At 40.8% G+C, this 22,187-nt stretch overlaps 1 pseudogene; it reads right to left on the bottom strand.

The window, feature by feature from the left end:
- Positions 1 to 14,810: 14,810 nt before the first annotated feature.
- Positions 14,811 to 20,342, bottom strand: LOC110586943 (annotated as a pseudogene).
- Positions 20,343 to 22,187: the final 1,845 nt, after the last annotated feature.

Raw genomic sequence — 22,187 nt, 5'->3', positions numbered from 1 at the left:
GAGAGGACGAGAGGAGGGGGAGGAAGAAAGGCGCTCGATTGCAAAGATCGGGCGCGGGCGGGCGCGGGCGGGCGCGGGCGGGCGCGTCTGCCAGGGAGGGAAAGCCGCTGGGGAGTGGGCAGAGGCAGGCGAAGCAAATGTCAGATAAGAGAAAGAGAGGACGAGAGGAGGGGGAGGAAGAAAGGCGCTCGATTGCAAAGAGGGGAGGTGGGAAGGCACGGAGACAGCACGGGCAGCCAGTGACGCGGGTCAGAGAAGGGAGGCGGGCGCGTGGCGGGCAGCGGGAGCAGGACGCACGGGCTCCGCCAGGCACCGGCTCTCCTTGCTCCCATCCCTCCCTTCCCGGATCCCGCCGCGGCCCAACAGCGCGTGTGGCGCAGACGGAGGTGGGGGAGCTCATGGGAGGGGAGGGGTGGGGCCGGGACCAAAGAGCTCAGTGCCCAGTACCGCGCCGTACGTGCTGCACACCTGGCACCCGGGAGTCGCCATCTGCTCGGGCTAGGGGTGTGGGCTTGTTCAGAGATAAGAATACTGCCTGGCTTCGAGTCAACCGCCGCAATGAACTCCGTCAATCAACGTTTATGGTGCTCCTACTGTGTGCCGAGCGCAGCCGGGGTCCCTTCCAGCTGCTGGGCTCCGGGACTGCACCATCTGATCTGTTACACCCGCGAGCTGGAAAGGAATCCCGTGTATTGTTATAAAAGCTCACAGTTCGAACAATAATCGGGAAGGAAATTCACCATGCCAAGGCGGGTGGTTGAGACAGTTTGGGGGTCTTGGAGGAGGGGTGGGTCTGGCAAAGTAAGGTTTTGTGATTTTTGCAGTTTCCTGAAGCATGAGACCCCCCCCCACACACACACCATGTTTTGTCCCACAGTCTCACAAAGAAATAAAAATTTTTACCAATAACTATTGAAAAAATAGCTCAGTGACAGGCTGGCTAGCAGGGTCTGCAAATAACTGAAGGCTAGTCCTTAAATACTCAAACTGAATTCAGTTTCACAAATACCGGACCACAACACTGCTTCTCTACCAAGTATTTTGTAATGTAACTTTACTACCCTGAAAGAAAACTCATGGATAATAAAACCTACCTGCGCCTGATATGTTTATAAAAATCAACAAAATGGTCAAGCTACAATATAAAGGAAAAATACAAGGTATATAATTTATAATAAAACGATATACATTTCAAAGGTGCATTCGCAGACTCTTTCACTAGAGCACCCAAAATGTCTAGAATTTATAAACTTCTCCCTAGGGAGTACTACTGCCCAGGTGTGAATTATGGACTGTGGATATCAGGCAAATACTAAGTATTGGGAATACTATTGATATCCTAAATTTTTAAATTTATAGTGGATGTGGTCCATTTTTATGATAAATCAACCTGCTGGTATTTCTGCCTTTATGTGGACTTTCTCCCCCAACCTCCTCCACCCCAACCCTTGACTCTGGATTTGGTCATATGACTTGTTTGGGCCAATGGGACATTAGCAAGCGAGACCCATGCAGAGGCTTGATAAGTGCCTCCATATTGGGATTTGTACAGGTGACACTGTGAGACCTTCTTGTTGTGAAGAATCTAGTCTAGCTTACTGGAGGATGAAAGGCCCTATGGGGAAAACTGAAATGCCAGTGCAGGCATTCCAGACATGTGACCCAAGCTGTGGTGGACTTCAGTGGGATGGTCAGATGACTGCAGACACATGAATGATCCCAGATGAATCCAGCAGGAGAATCACTGATTGACAAACCCACAGAATTATGAGAACAGTAAATCGTTTTAAATCACTATGTTTTGGGGTGGCTTGTTGTGCAGTATTAGAGGACAAGGTAGTATTAACTATAATACCCTGTGATAGATGCCAAGATACGAATCCACCCAAGAAGGTTGTCTTTTTTTCTTTTTCTGAAAGACGTGATTATTTTTTTTTAAAGATTTTATTTATTTATTCATGAGAGACAGAGAGAAACAGAGGGAGAAGCAGGCTCCCAAGGAGCAAGAAGCCCGATGTGGGACTTGATCCCAGGACCCTGGGATCATGACCTGAGCCGAAGGCAGATGCTCAACCATCTGAGCCACCCAGGTGCCCAAGACATGATGATGTTTATGATTTTTTAATGGAGGTATAATTGACATATAACATTAGTTTCAGGTGTACAGCATAATGATTCGTTATTTGTGTATGTTGCAAAATGATCACAATAAGTCTAGTCATCATCTGTTGCCATACATATTTTTACCTTGTGATGGAAACTTTTAAGATTACTCTTTTTAGGGTGCCTGGGTGGCTCAGTCAGTTAAGCTTCCGACTCTTGGTTTCAGCTCAGGTCATGATCTCAGGGTCTTGAGATCAAGCTCTGTCTTGGGCTCCATGCTCAGTGGGGAGTCTGCTTCTCTCTCTCCCACTGCCTCTCCTCTCCCCACCCCGCTCACGCTCATGCTCTCTCGCTCAAATAAATAAATCTTTTTTTTTAAAAGATTTTATTTATTTATTTGACAGAGAGAGACACAGCGAGAGAGGGAACACAAGCAGGGGGAGTGGGAGAGGGAGAAGCAGGCTTCCCGCGGAGCAGGGAGCCCGATGCAGGGCTCAATCCCAGGACCCCAGGATCATGACCTGAGCCAAAGGCAGATGCTTAACGACTGAGCCCCCCAGGTGCCCCCATAATATGTATTTTTCTAATTAGAATGGAGATTATCCAAGAAGAGCTGTATTGAGGCGCTATTAGGCAATACTTATAGTGCAGTTCTTTAAAATAGCTTTTCTAGTAGGTTCAGATAGGGTTTTAACAGGGCTGGGAAGGGGTGGGAGAGGGAAATAGAAGATCACTTTGAGAAGGGGAGGTTCGAATGTAGCACTCTTAGCTAAAGGGTATGGTATGAGAGATGAGAAAAGGAAGATTTAAGGTTAAAATTTGCTGCCCTCTTTAAACACATAGCTTCAATTTCTTGAGATTGGAAAGTCCCTTATGTTAACATGCAAGATTGTATCACTAAAATTACTTTAAGGTATGATATAGCATAGCGCAGAATATAGTTTTCCTTTTTATTTTTATGCCTCAAGGGTAAAATGGAAAAAAAAAAACGACTCCTAAGGAAACTCCATGCTGTGTAATTAAAGGATATTCTTCACTAACCATCCTTTACACGTTATTTATTATGATAACCATTGCCTATCATATCCAGTAGTAAAAAAACATAGTTTCTAGATTGTTAAAATTTTAGGGATTTTTAAAAAACCAGTAATCAGAGAAAATGCTATGTCTTTGTGTAGTTTAGGTATTCCTTCCTATATTTACCTTAATAGGGTGGACTACGCTGAGGTGTAGGTATGTCCAGAAAACTCAATGACTCTACACATGAAATTCTTACTAATGCAAAGTCCACTGTGGGCTTAGAAACTCTCCAAAGTGGTTCCCCTTTCCCAGCAGTGGCTTATAGAACCAGGATGAGTGGCTCCATATCTAAATATGTGATGTCCTTGGTTGCCATGAAAGGATTAGTGGAGAGAACTCACTTTTTTTTTTTTTAAAGATTTTATTTATTTATTTGAGAGAGAGAGAATGAGAGAGAGAGAACACCTGAGAGGGGATAGGGTCAGAGGACGAAGCAGACTCCCTGCCGAGCAGGAAGCCTGATGCGGGACTCGATCCAGGGACTCCAGGATCATGACCTGAGCCGAAGGCAGTCGCTTAACCAACTGAGCCACCCAGGCGCCCGAGAACTCTCACTCTTAAATGCCTCTTCCCGGAAGTGACACATACCATCTGGGCTCGTAACCCATTGGACTTAACTAGGCACATGGCCCGGCCTGAAAGCTTGGAAATATGACTCTTCTTTGTGTCCCAGAATAGGGGAAAAATGGGTACGGGTGAACATTAGAAATCTGTGCTACATTACTTGTAGAACCGATAACCTCATCTAAATTTTCTATAAACAAATTTATTTTAAGTAAATCCTATATTCCTTTCAGCTGCATATAAAAATCAAAGTTATGCTATTCCAGAAAAAATTTTTACTGGGCTAATATTTTAGGATATTTTTCTCTGTTTTTAAAAAACCGCATTGATGGGGTGTCTGGGTGGCTCAGTCCTTTAGATGTCTGACTCTTGATTTCAGCTCAAGTCATGATCTCAGGGTTGTGAGATCGAGCCCTGCATTGGGCTCTGCACTGAGCATGCAGCCTGCCTAGGATTCTCTCTCCCTCTCCCACCCCAGCCACTTGCACTCTCACTCTCTCTCGATCTAAAAAATAAATAAATAGAAAAACACATTAAGATTAAAAAAATCATTAGAGACAAGAACATTTATGCTTCTGAATATGATATGAGAGTAGCAGACAGCTATCACAACTAGAAATGAAGAAAGATTACAGAAATCATATTAAGATTGGGGAGCTATAGAAGCATGGAAGATTAGAAGAAATAGATTTTAGAGAGAGAAGTGGCTGAGAGTGCTGGCCATTTTCTTGCCTGGGAACACTTGCTGAGTCTGGACAAAGGTTATCATAGGAAAGTAAAGGGGGAAACCAGAATTTTTTTATATCCGTGATGGATGGCATGGACAAATTAGAATCTACATGATCATCAAACAGCCATTTTCTTTCACAGGATATGTGCTGAGTGCTGGGGAGTATAAGAGGCTGAGTCACAAAGAAGGAGAGATATCAGCTGCAGACCAAGTCATGCTAGAGGAAGGGGCATGCAAAAAGATGTTTATCTATCTAACTCTATCTATCTATCATCTCCCTTTTAAAATATTTGCCACATATTGAACCTGGATGATGTGAGAAACTAAAGAACAAAGCACCAAATCTCTGAAGGCCAGAACTTTAAGGGTGGAGCAGATAGAGACAGAGACCCTCTAGTCTCTCAATCAAAACTGTAGCAAGGTCATGCTCAAGAAATAGGCTGGGCAAGAAACACAATATAAAATTTCCTAAAGTCTCTTGGTACTTAGGAGACAGAGTTCCTCTGAAGAGTAGTGTCAGGAACAAACACAAGAAGGCCTGGTCCTCAAGACATTTGAAACCACAGCTGGATTGAGTCTAACTAAATGTGTGAGCCGGTCTCAAACTAGCACCATTCTTTTTTTTTTTTTTTTCAAGATTTTATTTATTTATTTGACAGAGAGAGACACAGCGAGAGAGGGAACACAAGCAGGGGGAGTGGGAGAGGGAGACGCAGGCTTCCCGCGGAGCAGGGAGCCCGATGAGGGTCTCCATCCCAGGACCCTGGGACCATGACCTGAGCTGAAGGCAGACGCTTAATGACTGAGCCACCCAGGTGCCCCAAACTGGCACCATTCTTAGTTGGGTTGAGATGATCAGCCCCTCACCTTGTCTGCTTAATAGACAAAACCACAAACCTTTTCTGAGGGAGAAAGAGCAACAATTTCAATCTCTATAGCTTTATTATATACAGTGGTAATTATATGATACCATACTGTGAGATAAGCAAAAAATATAATTGACCAAGAGGAAAAGTGGGCAATAGAAGCAGATCACACCGATTTAGAGTTAGCAGATACGGACTTTATTATAAACATTTTTTAATAGAAGAAAACATAGAAAAAGTAGATGAAAAGATAAAGTATTTTAACAGAGAATTGGAATCTTTGAAAAAGAAACAGTTGAGAATTCTAGAAATATTAAGTACACTCTCTCAAATTAAGAAGTCATTAAAATGTTTTACATAGGACTGGAGAAAGGGAAAAGACAGCATTTGTAAATCCAAAGGCAGGTCAATAGGAAATATGCAGATGTAAGCACAGGAGAAAATAAATGGAAAGAATAAAACAGAGTCCAAGAGATGTGAGGGATAGAGACAAATGGTTTAGCATTGTGTTATTAAAGTCATATAAGAAGAGAAGTGTGAATGGGTCTGAAGTGATATTTGAAAAGATGATGACTGAGAATTTTACAAAATTGATAATATGTATGTCCCAGAATCTAGTGAACCTCAAGCAGCTTAAAAACAAAACTATCCAAAGGCACATCTTTGCAAACCCAGAAAAAAATCTTAAAAGCAAGGGGGGCAAAGACGCGTTATACTAGTATGAGAAAGAACAGATTTATGACTAACTTTTCAATGGAAACTATGGAAGTCAAAAGAATATAATTGTATCTGTAAAGTTCTGAAAGACAAATAAACTATCTAGAATTCTAACAAATGAAACTATTCTTCAAAATGTAAGGTTAGATGGAACAGAATAGAGACCCCAGAAATAAACCCATGATTCTATGGTCAGTTAATTTATGACAAAGGAGCCAAGAACATACAACAGGAAAGGACAATTTCTTCAATAAATGGCATTGGAAAAACTGGACAGCCACATGCAAAATAATGAAACTAGACACTTGTTTTACATCATACACAAAAATTAACTCGAAGTTGATTAAAGACTTGGATATGAAACCTTAAACCACAAAACTCCTAGAAGAAAACCTGGGCTATAAGCTCCTTAACATCAGTCTTGGTGATGATTACTGAATCTGACACCAAAAGCAAAGGCAACAAAAGCAAACATAAATGAGTAGAACTACATCAAACTCAAAAGCTTCTGCACAGCAAAGGAAATCATAAATTTTTAAAATGAAAAGGCAACCACTGAATGGGAGAAAATGTTTGCAAATCGTGTATCTGATAAGGGGGTAATATCCTAAATATATAAAGAACTCATGCAACTCAAGAGCAAACAAAATCAAACAAAAACAATCTGATCAAAAAATGGGCAGAGGATCTGAGTAGACATTTCTTCAAAGAAGACATACAGATGGCCAACAGGTACATTTTTTCATGCCTAACATCACTCATCATCAGGAAAATGAAAATTAAAGCCACAATGAGAAATCACCTCATGCCTGTTAGAATGACTATTATCAAAAAGAGAGGAAATAGCAAGTATTGGTAAGGATGTGGAGAAAAGGAAACCCTTGAGCACGGTCAGTGGGAATGTCAATTGGTGCAGCCACTATGGGAAAGAGTATGGAGGTCCCTCAAAAAATTAAAAATAGAGCTACCATATGTTCCAGCAATCCCACTTTTGGGTACTTATCTGAAGAAAATGAAAACGCTAATTAGGAAAAAATATATGCTCCTCTATGTTCATTGCAACATTATTGACATTACCCAAGATATGGAAACAACCTAAGTGTCCATCTATAGATGAATGGATAAAGAAGATGTGGTATATGTGTGTGTGCGTGTGTGTACACACAATAGAACCTATATACTAATCAACCATAAAAATGAATAAAATCTTGCCATTTGTGACAACATGGATGGACCATGAGGGCATTAGGTTAAGTGGAATAAGTCAGAGAATGACAAATACCATATAATCTTATTTGTGTGTGGGTTGTAAAAAACAAAACAACAAACTAACAAAAACAAGCTCATAGATATGCAGAACAGACTGGTGATTGCCAGAGGGAGATGGGTTGGGGAGTGGGCAAAATGAACGAAGGGGGTCAAAAGGTACAACTTCCAGTTATAAAATAAGTAAGTCATGGAGATGTAATATACAGCACCTAGACTATTATAATTATACTATATTGCATATTGGCAAGTTGCTAAGAGAGTAGATCTTAAAAGTCCTCATGACAAGAAAAAGATACTTGTAATTTTGTGTGGTGATGAATGTTAACTGGACTTACTGTGGTGATCATTCTGCCATGTACCCAAATATTGAATCATTATTTTGTACACCTGAAACTAATATAATGTTATATGTCAATTATATCTCAGTAAAAAATGGTTAAAAAGAAAAATAGGTCAGCAAAAGCTAGGAGATTTTGTTTCTAGCAGACACATACTAGAGAGAAAGATGAAAAGTTCTTCCGGCTACGGGAAAATAAACCCAGGTTACAAGCACAGAAGTATAGTAGGAGTGAACATATAACTGAGCCACCCAGGCGCCCCTATTTATTCATTTTTAAAGATTTTACAGGAACTCCTGTAAATTTCTTGCCCTGTTTGAGAAGGAGACTGTAATAAGTCAAGGATATATGTGCAAATTTTTATTGTAGCCACTAAACCACTAGAAGAACAATACAAATAGATATAATTAAAAGCTAACAGAGGATATAAAATAGAATATTAAAAAATATTTGATTCAGAAGTAGGCAGAGGAGGAGAAGAAAGGAACAAAGCACAGACAGAACAAATAAAAAACAAATAGCAAGATCACAGATTTACAAGCAAACCAAGTTAGTAATGACATTAAATATGAATGGACCAATCACTCCTATTAAAAGACCAAAATTGCCAAATTGGTTTTTAAGAGGACATGGCTATATGCTGTTTACAAAAGATGCATTTTAAATAGAAGAATACAGACAAAAGTCAATAGGTGAGCAAGAGCTATGCTGTAAATGCTAACCAAAAGGAAGCCAGTGTGTCTATATTAATGTGAAAGAGGCTTTAAAGTAGAAATATTCCTAGAGATAGAAACATTTCATAATAATAAGTGGGTCAACAAGAAGACAATAAAAAAGTTGACTTGTGTGCACCCAGTAACATAGCTTTAAAATATATAAAACAAACACAAAATTACTTGATTCCTAACAAAGACACCATTGCAATTCTGTGGGGGAAAGGATAGTGGGTTTATTTGGCACCAAAAATGATGCCAAGATAATTGTATATTGATGTGGTAAAAAAAAAATGAACCTTGACCATGTACAAAATGCATATACATATCATATACAAAAAATAACATCATATATCTTATTATATATCATAGTTGGAAATGTGCAGAGAAGACATAAGAGGATATCTTTATGATCTTGGAGTAGGCAAAGATTTTTTACACAGGAGACAAAAACACTGAGCATAAAAAACCCAAATACCAATAGAAGATATTGATACTACAATGAAGGATATATACCCCCCATCCCCCGTTTAAAAAATGGGCAAAACACTTGAACAGCCACCTCACAAGAGGCTATGCCAATGGCCATTAAGCATATGAAAAGATATGTCAGGGAAATACAAAATACAATGGCAGTTAGTCCCTTCTATGGACCACAAGAATGGGCCAAAATTAAAATAGTAATAGTACCAAGTGTTGACAGAAATGTGGAACTTCTGAAATTCTCACGTGTTTAGTGGGTATGTATGCTGCTACAACCAACGTGAAACATTGCCATTACTTACCAAACTAATATGTCCAGCAAACTCACCCCCAAACATATACTCAAAAGAAACAAGGATATGGACGTACATATATCTCTCGACCCAGAGGCACATACAGGAATGTTCACACCCCAAACCTGGAAACAATCCAAATATCCATTAACAGGAGAATGAATAAATATCTTATGGAATTTTCATCTGATGGAATGCGACACAGAAACGAAGGAACAGACATTACGTTGAGCAAAAAACGTTAGCAAAAAAGAGTACGTGCTGCATGATTCCATTTATTTATTTTTTATTATTCATTTTTATTTATTTATTTTTATTGATTTTTTTTTAAGATTTTATTTATTTATTGAATGAGAGAGAGAAAGCACATGAGAGGGGGGAGGGTCAGAGGGAGAAGCAGACTCCCCGCCGAGCAGGGAGCCCGATGCGGGACTCGATCCCGGGACTCCAGGATCATGACCTGAGCCGAAGGCAGTCGCTTAACGAACTGAGCCACCCAGGCGCCCCTATTTATTCATTTTTAAAGATTTTATTTATTTATTTGACACAGGGAGAGAGCACAAGCAGGGGGAGCGGCAGACAGAGGGAGAAGCAGACTCTCTGCTGAGCAGGGAGCCTGATGCGGGACTCGATCCCAGGTGCCCCACATGATTCCATTTATATGAAGCTTATAAACAGGTAAATATAATTGTAGGTGATAGAAATTAGAAAAGTGGTTATCTGTCATTGAAGGGTTGAGTGGAAATGGGCATGAGAGAACCTTCCAGAATACTTGAAATATTCAATATCTTTAAGTAATGCTTGCATGGGTATATACATATACAGAATTTTATCAAGAAGTACACTAAAGATCATGCTGTGTATGCCTTTAGTGTGTGTATAACTTAATGGGAAGATAACAATTCTGAGAAAGACAAAGAGATTTAAAGGAACCTTACTCTTCAATACTTTAAAGCAAGAGTCAGCTAACATTATCTGTAAAGGGCCAGATAACAAATATTTTAGGCTTTCAGGCCATTTTCTCTGTTATAACTATATAAATCTGCTGCTGTGCAAAAGTAGATATAGACAATATACAAATAAATGACCATGGTGTTCTAATAAACTTGATTTACAAGAAACAGTTTACCAACTCCTGCTTTAAAACATTAGCAAATTTATCACCCCACAGTTAAAATAAGTCACAAAATACAAACCCTTCCATCTGTAATATGAGATTATTGTAGTAAACTCTCTTATAGCCCAAATATAGTGTGACTGGGTTTTTTTAAGATTAAAAAAAAATTTTTTTTAAGTAATCTCTACACCCAACGTGGGGCTCGAACTCACAACCCGGAGATCAAGAGTCACACACTCCACTGACTGAGCCAGCCAGGAGCTCCAGTAGGATAGTTTTTGAAGTACTGAAAGTAAGGTGTTTGTTTGTTTTGGTAAAGATGAAAAGAGGTGCCAAGTAATCATACCAAAATAATTGTAAAATATCTCTCCCACCTGTCTCTCCTTCCTATACATTCTCCCGTCCTTCCTACTGAATCAGGAATGAATTTTCACTCAGCATTAGTTTGACAAATACTTCTGGGACCCTCATTATACAGTATGTACTGTGGCAGGAGCTAGGATAGAGTGAAAATCAAACTATATATGGTTCCTGGCCCTCAAGGAACTGTCTCGTGAGAGTCAGAAACAAGCAAATACACGAAGAAATAAGTAACTATGTAGGTGTTGTAAAGAAAAAGAAATTGGCAAGTTAGAAGGAATAGAAGGGGCATAATTTAAAGATGGAGTTGACCAAGCATTGGATGGGGTCATCCAACGTGAGGCCTAAAGAATGAACAGAATTCATCTACATGAATGGTGAGGAATATGGGGGAGCTAGGAAAAGCACATCATGCAGAGGCAATAGATGGTGCCAAGGCTGGAGAAAGGAGAGCGTAGTCCATGAAACTAGTATGCCTAGCATGCAATGAGCAAGAAGACAAGTGGCAGAGATGAAAATGAAGTGGTGGGTAGGGTCCAGACCACACAAGGTACTGGGTTATATGAAGGAGTTTAGATTTTATTCAAAATGCAGTGGGAAGTCATTTTAAGTAAGTGAATGGCATGGCCTGATTAACAATTTTTTTTAAGATTTTTAAAATTTTTAAGTAATCTCTACACCCAACGTGGGGCTAGAACTTACATCCCTGAGATCAAGAGGCACATGCTCCACCAACTGAGCCAGCCAGGCGCCCAACTTCATTAACATTTTAAAAACATCACTCTAGAATGTGAAGAATTCATGGAGAGGGCACTAAGATGGTGCACTGTGGTGACCCAGTCTAGAGATGATGATGATGATGGTTTGGGTAGGAGGAGAGAAGGAGAGAAGTGAATGGTTTGTGATATATTTGGGGGGTAAAATTGATAGAATGTAGTGATGGACTCTTTTGGGGAGATGAGGCAGAAAAAGATTTGGGATTAGGAAAGTACAAAATAATCATTTAGGGGGTGATCAGCTGACTTTACTAGAGATACATAATTAGGTTGCCAAGCAGTGTTTAGGTTGGAGACATTGACTTTTCATCTATACCAATCAGTTCAGTTGTGTTTTCTCCAGTTTGTGTGAGAACGGATAGATGGTTGGGTTCATCTCAGGTGGGGTTGGTGTGTTTGACAGGGGAGAGAGAAGCATGGCAATTGTTACAGTGTTTGCAAAGGACTTATCATACTGAGAGTGACTGTAAATATCTATGTACATAAAGAAGTAAAGGCAAGTGGGGCTGATGGGCAAAGAGAAAGCCAAGCGGCTATGGACTGGGAGTCTTAATGAGATGAAAGATGGCGGAAGAGCAGGGTGATGGATTGAATAAGTTGAAAGTAAAATAGTTTTATTAAAGAATGGGATGTCTGATTTCTGATTTTATAAGTTGCTGAGGTAGAGAGTTCAGTGAACTAGCAGCTCAGCATTTTGGATGGGTCATCCAATATACATTGATGTTGTCTAATATGATGAGAGGAGTTAAGGTGGACTGGAAGATTGGAAGTCAGGTGTTGAAATCTCAAGTGAATGAAGAGAAGTGACAGCGGATGACAGTGATGAGGAGGGAAGTGTGATTCAGCTGAATGGTATGAGTCTCAAAGGAAAGAGGATATTTACAAGAGGAAGCAGGTTCAATGCCTGCAAGTAGGCAAACATTGACCCAACTACCAAACCTGAGGTGAGAGTAAGCAGTTTCTGCTTAAGAAGCTGGGGTAGGGGAGGAGATGATGTCCTCAGACGGCCCTTGGGTTTCACTGAGGCAGAGCGGGGGAAAGGGTGTGGAGAGCAGAGGTGAAGGGCACAGGAAAGTTGGTTGAGCACAGAGCAGCATTTCCAAGGGCATAATGAAGTCCAGAGTTGGGTCACATGGGGTATGGGTGAAGTAAGCAGGTTGGGGCTGAGAGTTGACAAGATAAAGGATTTCTGGAGAGGTTTTGCAGCTGGTAAAGGATAGCTGGGAGAGGATTTACTCCTGGATGGTTCTTGGAAGAAGGTGGGCACTTAGCCTAACACTGAAGTGTGAAGTGTTTTTCAGTTTTTGTTTTTTTAAAAAAAAAACAACAAATTTGGTAACTGTTTGGGTCATTTTCCTCTTAAGGCTCTCTTTTCATTTTAAAGTTGATAATAAAAAGGCACAACAAGTTAATGAGTACTGAATTTCTGCTTGGGATGACAAAAATGTTCGAGAAATGGATGATGGTGATAGTTGCATAACACTGGGAATGTACTTCATGCCACTCAATTATACACTGAAAAAGTAGTTAAACTGGCAAATTTTATATGATGTATATTTTACCACACACACACAAAACCCCATGCAACATTTAGTAAAGGTTGTAAATGAGCAGCCTGTTGGCTAAATCTGCTCTCAGACATGTTTTGCTTGGCCTCAAACTGTTTTGGCCATCGTGTGTGTACAAAAAAATGAAATTATTTTCTAACATTTAGAATCTGGAGATTTTGTATAAAATCCCTTCTAAAACCAGGCTGCCCAGTAACTGGGGACACACATTCCTACTTGGGTACAACCAGTTGTAGCCAAGGAAGGCCTGGTCCCCCTTACACGAAGCCTGCACCCCCACCACCCACACTGTGTTCTCGTCGGCGCTGAGGTCTAAGCTCTCCTGTCCTTCAGCCTGCTGCTTGCCCTGTTGCTTCTCTTTTCACAAGTCACAGAATGGTCAAATTGTTTTAAAGCTCAGCCTCTACGAAGATGAGCAAATGAAAGGTAGACTGAGCAGGGCCTTGTGTTTTTTTTTTTTTTTAAAGATTTTATTTATTTATTTGAGAGAGAGAGAGAGTGAGAGAGAGAGTGCAAGAGGGGGTAGGGTCAGAGGGAGAAGCAGACTCCCCGCTGAGCAGGGAGCCGATGCGGGGCTCAATCCCAGGACCCTGGGATCATGACCTGAGCCGAAGGCAGTCAACCAACTGAGCCACCCAGGCGCCCAGGGCCTTGTGTTTTAAGAAAAGTGGGAGAAAACACATTTCCTAGTGGAAATGAAGCTGCGTGTTTAATGTGTAAACAAAGTACGTCCCAAGAATACAATCTGGCCAACTCTGGTTATTTTTATTACCTGCCCAACTCCTGAGGGTGGTTGTGTTTGCCTCCCTGATTTATATAAACTGTGTGTTATTTTAAGTTTTAAATAATTTGTGTAAAGCAGACAACCTAACACAATCTGAAGGTCATAGAAAATCTCTAATTGTCATCAAGTCTTTGGCTAATAAAAGTACTGCAGCGTTGAGACTTTTGAGAACATCTGTGAGACACTCATTAATTCATGGATTAAACTACTGTTCTCAATGTTTGTTCATGTGAAAACGGTGTTACATTTTCTGGTGTGTGTGTGTGAGAAAGAGAGAGGGGGGGGAGAAAGGTGTCACATATATGTCTCTTATTCATCGGCGCATAAATGCATTGTTTGTGCCAAATCAGTCAGTAGAGATTAGAACATTAAATCATTGTGTGTCAACATTGCCGTGAACAAAAAATGTTCTAGGACACAAAATGGGCACGTACTGTCACCAAAAAAGTGCACTGGGCTTCTTTTCGACAGTAAAAATATAGTAAGCACCAGATATTCTGGCACTATGATTGACTCTAGTCTAAAATACCCTAACACTTATAAATTTACATACAAGGCAGTTTGACTTTTTTTCTTTTCTTTTCTTTTTTTTTTTTTTTTTAAAGATTTTATTTATTTATTTGACAGAGAGAGACACAGCGAGAGAGGGAACACAAGCAGGGGGAATGGGAGAGGGAGAAGCAGGCTCCCCGCAGAGCAGGGAGCCCAATGCGGGACTCGATCCCAGGACCCTGGGATCATGACCTGAGCTGAAGGCAGTCGCTTAACCAACTGAGCCACCCAGGCGCCCCTCTTTTCTTTTCTTTCTTTCTTTCTTTTTTTTTAGTTCTCTTCCTTTTGGATGAACTTAACTTTTGGACATCTTTGCTTGGTAATCACAGTACACTGAATTACCGTATCGCTGGATGAGAGTTGAAAACGACACTTAATGAGGATGAGAAATGTCCAGTTTCTGCTTAGAGATGAAGGATTGCGCCAGGACCTGTCAACCACAGGCTGACATCTCTTGGTGTCCTGGGACATTAAGGAATATACCCCCAAGACCCAGGCTAAGTCATGTATAAGCATGAAGGGTGTATTCGTTGCCTAGAGCTGCTGTAACAAAATACCACAAACAGATTAGACCACAGAAATCTGTTCTCTCTCATGGTTCTGGATGCTGGAAATCTATAATCAATGTGTCAGCAAGGCCATACTCTGTCTGAAGGCTCTAGGAGAGAATCTGTTCTGTGCCTTTCTCTTTGCTTCTGGTGTCACCAGCAAACCTTGGCATCCCTTGCCTTACAAACACCACTCTAGTCTCTGCCTCCATTGCCACGTCGTGTTCTCCCTGTGTGTCTTTATCTATGTCTCTTCTCTCTTTAAAAAAAAAACAAACTTTTTTTTATTATGTTATGTTAATCACCATACATGATATCATTAGTTTTTGATGCAGTGTTTCATGATTCATTGTTTGCGTAGAACACCCAGTGCTCCATGCAGAACGTGGTCTCTTCTCTTTTTATAAAGACACCAGTCATATTGGCAAAGGGCCCACCCAAATGACCTCTTCTTGATTTCATTATGTCTGCAAAGACCCTATTTCCAAACAAGGACACACTGACAGGAACCAGGGATTAGGACTTCAGTGTATCTTTTTGGAGGACACAGTTCAACCCATAACAGAGGGACACCAACAGTGGGCAGACCGTGATCACTGAATTAACTCTTTCGTTAGACTCTGGCCCAGCCATATCCCATGACCGCCATGGCTGCCTGGCTTTTCTTCCCTTCTGCTGTGTTTCTGAGTCAGCTCCTGCTTTATCTTTCTATTCTGGCAAATTAATCAGTGTCTGTCACCTTTCATCCATTTACGCAGGTTCCTCCCTTGTAGCATGCTCTCCCCTTACCTCAAACCCTGGAAATCGAAGGCCCTGAGTGGAAGCTGGAACACCATTCCTGTGAACGTCTGCTATCAATCATTTCCCTTGTCTTTAATTCTTCCCCTACCCTGCTTAGATTTTCTGTTGTCTTCACTTACATACCTTGCAACTCTCTTGCCCGATCTTCGTTCTCGTTCACCCAACTGTTGAAACCCAGTCTTGAGTAAGTCCAACTCTTTAGTCTCGGCCACTGAGCACAGTTTACCTCGCCACCTTGCTCTCAGTTCTCTCCAGAGACGCTTCATTCTACCCACAAGCACCTTAAACTGTGGCATCACCGATTTCCCCTCACTCACACCTTTCTCTTCAATTCTTAATTCACGGAGAAAATACACAGGTACTTTTCTAATTTCATGCCATCAAATTTACAAATTAGCCTTGATGGGGACCTGCCGTGTTCTCTTTTCCACTTGTGACAAAGGAAGCTAAGTCTATCCCAGGTCAGAAGCTGCTTCCCACCCCCCCCCCCCCCCTCTCTGGATTCAATCTCTTTCTGTCCTCTAAAGATTGCTATGCCTTTCTAGCATTTCTCCTGCATCTTTATCTCCATTTCCTTCATTTGCTCTTTCCCAGCAACATTTTAAGAGTCTCTTCCATTTTCCATTAAGAAACAATCCTTCTTTTACCTGGAAGTCCTCCCTTAACTTGATATTCACCTTTGTTTTTAAAAATTCATTACAATATGCTTTATTTATGTGGTCTTTTACAGGTACTTACCTTCAGTTTTTATTCTCTCTAGCTCTTCTTTATTTCAGGTAAACTTCTTGAGTTATCTGTATTTGTGACCTACACCTACTCTCGTACATGCATTCTTAGATCCAGTGGAATCTCTTTACCTACTGTTCTGATCGTTAAAGACTTGCTTGTAGCTGAATCTAAGAACATCTTCTTGTCTTTTATTTCTCTTGCTTTCTCAGTAGCACGTGACACATTTTTTGCTTTCTACTTCTTGGCTTCCAGACACCTAGAACTTCTGGTTTTCCTTATAACTCGCTGATGTGTCTTCTCATTCTTCTCTGCTGGTTTCTCTTCCTGTCACTGCCCTATAAATATGTTTAGTGTCTGCCCTTGGCCATCTTTGTTCCTCACTCCATGCAATTTCCCATGAGATTTCTGCCACACTCATGAATTCACGTGATGACAATTTACGATCTGTAACTTTGGATTAGATTGCTCCCCACAGACTCCTATTCACATAACCAGCCATCTACTGGACAACTTCCCTCAGATGTCCTGTGGGCCCTTCGAATGCACCATGTCAAAAATTCAGCTCATCCTCTCTACTCCCCAACACCCCTCTATCTTGTGTTAACCCCTGGGTTTCCCATCTCATTGAACCCTGACCCCATTTACCCCCACCAGAGACTGGGTGTCATCTGTAGCCCATATCATTTGGGCCTTACCACTCCAGGTGCTCCTCCTAGTTTCCAGTGGCCTGTATCTGTGTGGGGTTTTTTGTTGTTTTGTTTTTTGTGAGGAAAGCAAACCTTTTAGAAAGCAATAGAAACTGTTCTGCTTTGAGCACGGTAGGCTGAAAATGTTGAGTCAATGACTCATGGGAATTGGTTTATAAATTCCCCAGCTCCCCAACCTCTTGGCTGGGATAACTCTGAGGCATTTGTTTTATATCATTTCTTTTTAAGATTTTATTTATTTCTTTGTCAGAGAGGGGGAGAGCACAAGTAGGGGAGCAGCAGACAGAGGGAGAAGCAGGCTCTCGCTGAGCAAGCAGCCCAATGTGGGGCTTGATCCCAGGATCCTGGGATCAGGACCTGAGCCCAAGGCAGACATCTAACTGACTGAGCCACCCAGGCACCCCCATTTTATATCATTTCCTAGGATTTGTCCATGAATTCATGGTACAGTTGGCTTGATAAAGCATTCTTTCCTGGCTACCTTTACTTCTCCGTATCACTTCTTCTCTTTCCTACCCATATTCTCTGTTCTCAAATGAACTACTTGCTCTTGAATCCTTGCCTTGAGGTCTGTTTCTGGAGGAAACCAAAGAAAGGTATCATCCCTCTTTCTACTCCTTTCTTTTCTTCTTCCAGTCAATTACCAAATTCTATTAATTTTACTTCACAATAGTCTTGAGAAGCTTACCACTTCTCTCCCGCCCCACTGCTGCTAGCCTGGTGTTATCTCTAGCCTGCCATCCTCTCTAGCCTGGGTCACTGCAGTGGCCTCCTACCTGCTCCCTTCAGTATTGTCCCCCTCCAATCCTTCCTCTTCCTTCCAGCAGTGATCTTTCAAATATGCAAATCTGATAAAATCAAGAAGTCAACTTTTCAGGTGTCCACTTAGAATTGAGAAGCTGTCCTCGAGAATTCCAGAGCCCTATTAAAAGGAGCACCCTGTCATTTCCCTGTTAAAGCACTTCTCACTCTGTACAGGAAGTACTTGTGCACTCAGCTATATTCTTCACCAGACCGTAGACTCTCTCAGGTTAGGAACATTGTATTTGTCTTTCTCTTCTTTTCCTTTCCTTTTCTCTCCCCATCTTTGTTATTGTTGTACTCCTAGATTGTAGCTCCATGTTATAGTTAGTCTAGCTAAAGGTTTGTCAGCTTTGTTTATCTTTACAAGAAATCAGCTCTTAATTTTTTTTTAAGATTTTTTATTTACTTATTTCACAGACAGAGACAGCAAAAGAGGGAACACAAGCAGGGGGAGTGGGAGAGAGAGAAGCAGGCTTCCCGCAGAGCAGGGAGCCCGATGCGGGGCTCAATCCCATGACCCTGGGATCATGACCTGAGCATGGCAGATGCTTAACGACTGAGCCACCCAGGTGGGTGCCCCTTAATTTTGTACATCTTTTCTATGATTTTTCTGGTCTCTATGTCATTCATTTCTGCTCTGATCTTTGTATTTTCTTCTTTCTGCTAACTTTGGGGTTTGTTCTTCTTTTCTAGTTCCTTAACGTATAAAGTTAGGTTGATTATTTGAGATCTTTCTTTTTCTTACTGTAGGTGTTTATTGCTGTAAATTTCCCTCTTAGAACTGTTTTACTGCATCTCATCAGTTTTGGTAAGTTGTGTTTCCATTTTCATGTATTTCAAGGTATTTTTGATTTCCCTTTTGATTTCTCATTTGACCCAATGTTTCCTTATTGATTTTCTGCCTGGATGATCTGTCCAGTATTGAAAGTGGTGTATTGAATTCCCCTACTAGTATTGTATTGTTTTTTATTTCTCTCTCCAGTTATATTGGTATTTCTTTCATATATTTAGGTGTTCCAGTGTTGGGTACATATATATTTACAGTTGTTATAATTGTTGCTCTTGATGAATTGATCCCTTTAATATTATATAATGACCTACTTTTGTCTTATTACAGTTTTGACTTAGAGTCTATTTTGTCTGATACAAATAGAGCTATTTCTGGTCTCTTTAGGTTTTCATTTGCATGGAATGTTTTTTTCCAACCCTTCACTTCACTTTGAACCTGTGTGTTTCCTTAAAGCAGAAGTGAGTGTCTTGTAGGCAGCAGATAGTTGGGGTCTTTTTTTTTAACCCATTTAGCCACTGTATGTCTTTTGATTGGAGAATTGAATCCATTTACATTTAATGTAATTATCAATAAGTAAGGGCTTACTAATGCCATCTTGTTGATTTTTTTCTGGCTGTTTTTGTAGTTCTTTGGAACCTTTCTTTCTTGCTGTCTTTGTGAATTGATGATTTTCCATAGTGGTATGCTTTGATTCCCTTCTGTTTACCTTTATGTATCTATTACAGGTTTTTGCTTTCTGGTTACTATGAGGTTTACATAACATCTTATCATTCTAACAGTCTATTTTTAAGCTGATAGCAACTTAAATTTTTTTTCAGTTTTATATCTTTTTTTAAAGATTTTATTTATTTATTTCACAGAAAGAGACACGGCGAGAGAGGGAACACAAGCAGGGGGAGTGGGAGAGGGAGAAGCAGGCTTCCTGTTGAGCAGGGAGCCCGATGTGGGGCTCGATCCCAGGACCCCGGGATCATGACCTGAGCCGAAGGCAGATGCTTAACAACAGCCACCCAGGCGCCCCTGCAGTTTTATATCTTTATTTGACAGCGATTAGTTCTCATCCACATTAACTGTCTGTAGATTTTTTTTTTTTAAGATTTTATTTATTTATTTGACAGAAAGAGACACGGTGAGAGAGGGAACACAAGCAGGGGGAGTGGGAGAGGGAGAAGCAGGCTTCCCGTTGAGCAGGGAGCCGATGTGGGGCTCGATCCCAGGACCCTGGGATCATGACCTGAGCCGAAGGCAGACGCCTAATGACTGAGCCACCCAGGTGCCCCTATTGTCTGTAGATTTTTGAAAATGGTTACAGGTACATAGGTAACCAAAGTATAAAGCTTGTTTGGTGAATCTTCATCCTAGTTACATTTTCTGGACAACGACACATGGATATGGTATGGACCATTCCTTATTCCTTTGGCCCAGACAGCTTTGTGGAGCCTGGTGTCAGTGTGCACATCTGGAATTCCCATCTCCTTCGTGGCACATTTCTGGATCTCTTTGAGTGCCTGATGGGGCATGCTTCTTGAAACCCACTCCATGGATGTGCTTGTGGATATTGATGGTGTATTCTCTCATCACTACCTCATTGATGGCAGAATGGCTCTTCTTCTTCTTGCCACCCTTCTTTGCAGGAGCCATTCTGCTGGGCTCAAGTTGGAGAGGAAAGATAGAAACTTAAATTTGATTGTGAGGCACCTGGGTGGCTCAGTCAGATAAGCGTCTGCCTTTGGCTCAGGTCATGATCCTGGGATCCTGGGATCCAGCCCCGAGTCGGGCTCCCTGCTCAGCAGGGATCCTGCTTCTCCCTCTCCCTCTGCTCCCCACTGCACTTGCTCTCTCTCTCTCTCTCAAATAAATAAATAAATACATCTTTAAAAAAATTAAAAAAATAAATTTGGTTGCATACAAAAACTCTACTCTTTCATTCCCCCTCATTTTTTGGTTTTGATGTCACAATTTGTATCTTTTTTATAGTGTGTATCCATTAACAAATTATTGTAGCTATAAGCTACAACAATTATAAGCTTTAATATTTTTGTGCTTTAACAGACATAAGCTTTGATACTTTTGTCCTTTCACCTTTATACTGGAATTAAGTGATTGACACACTATCATATTATAATATTAGACTATTCTGAATTTGACTGTATAGTTACCTTTACCAATGTATATTTTAATATATTTTCAGGTTATTAATTAGTGTCCTTTCATTTCAGCTTGAAGACATCTCTCAGTATTTCTTATAAGGTAGGTCTAGTGGTGATGAACTCCCTTAGCTTGTGTTTGTCTGGGAAGGTCTTTATCTCTCCTTCATATCTGAAGGACAGCTTTTCTGAGTAAAATATTCTTGATTGCCAATTTTATTTTTCATCTCCTTCTCTCCTGACCTGCAAGGCTTCTGCTGAGAAATCTCCTGACAGCCTTATGGGGGTTCCCTTGTTTATGAGGTTTGTGTGCTTGTCTTTGCTGATTTTAAAATTCTCTTTGATTTTAGATAGTTTTATTATAATCTGTCTGGGAGAAAATCTTTTTGAGTTGAATCTCTCTGGGGACCTATGAGCTTCATAAATTTGGATGTCCAAATTTCTTGCCATTTGGGAACTTCTCAGCCATTATTTCTTTAAATAATTTTTCTGCCCCTTTTCCTCCCTTCTCTTTCTGGTACTCTAGTGATCATAGATTGTTTTTCTTGATGGTGTTCTATGATTCGCATAAGCTCTCTTCACTCCTTTTTTTTTTTTTAAAGATTTTATTTATTTGAGAGCACGAGAGATAAAGAGCATGGCAGGGGAGGGGCAGAGGGAGAAGCAGACTCCCCGCCGAGCAGGAAGCTCAGTGGATGCAGGGCTCCATCCCAGGACCCTGAGATCATGACCTGAGCTGAAGGGAGAAGCTTAACCAACTAAGCCACCCAGGTGCCCCTCTGTTCACTCTTTTTCATTCTTTTTTCCTTGTTCTTCTCTGACTTGATAATTCCAAATAACCTATCTTTGACTTCACAGCTTCTCTCTTTTGCTTGACCAAGTCTGCTGTTCATGCTCTCTATTGCATTTTTCATTTTATTCATTGTATTCTTCAGCTCCAGACTTTGTCTCTCTCTCTTGTTTTGATTTCTGTGTCTCTGTTAAATGTCTCATTTTGCTTGCATATTGTTTTCTTGAGTTCATTGAATTGTCTTTCTGTGTTTTCTTGTAGCTCACTGAACTTCCTCAAAACAACTGTTTGAATTCTTTTATTGAGCAAATTGCAGATCTCCATTTCTTTAGGGTTGGTTACTGGAAAATTACTGTGTTCATTGGGTGGTGTCATGTTTCCTTGATCTTGTGTTGCTATCTTCACATTTGAAGAGGGAATCACCTGCATTCTCTACTGATTGTCAGTGGGAGAGAAATCCTTTCTGCCAGCCCTGCTAAGCATTCTAAGACTCTCTCAGACATTTTCTATGGATACATATGCTCCACACTTCTTGTTCTCTCTTGTTGGGTGGGTGAT

This window comes from Neomonachus schauinslandi, chromosome 8 (assembly GCF_002201575.2).
Source record: "Neomonachus schauinslandi chromosome 8, ASM220157v2, whole genome shotgun sequence".
NCBI lineage: Eukaryota > Metazoa > Chordata > Mammalia > Carnivora > Phocidae > Neomonachus > Neomonachus schauinslandi.
The sequence above is the reverse complement of the archived record's forward strand: the minus strand, read 5'-3'. Positions and strand labels throughout refer to the sequence as shown.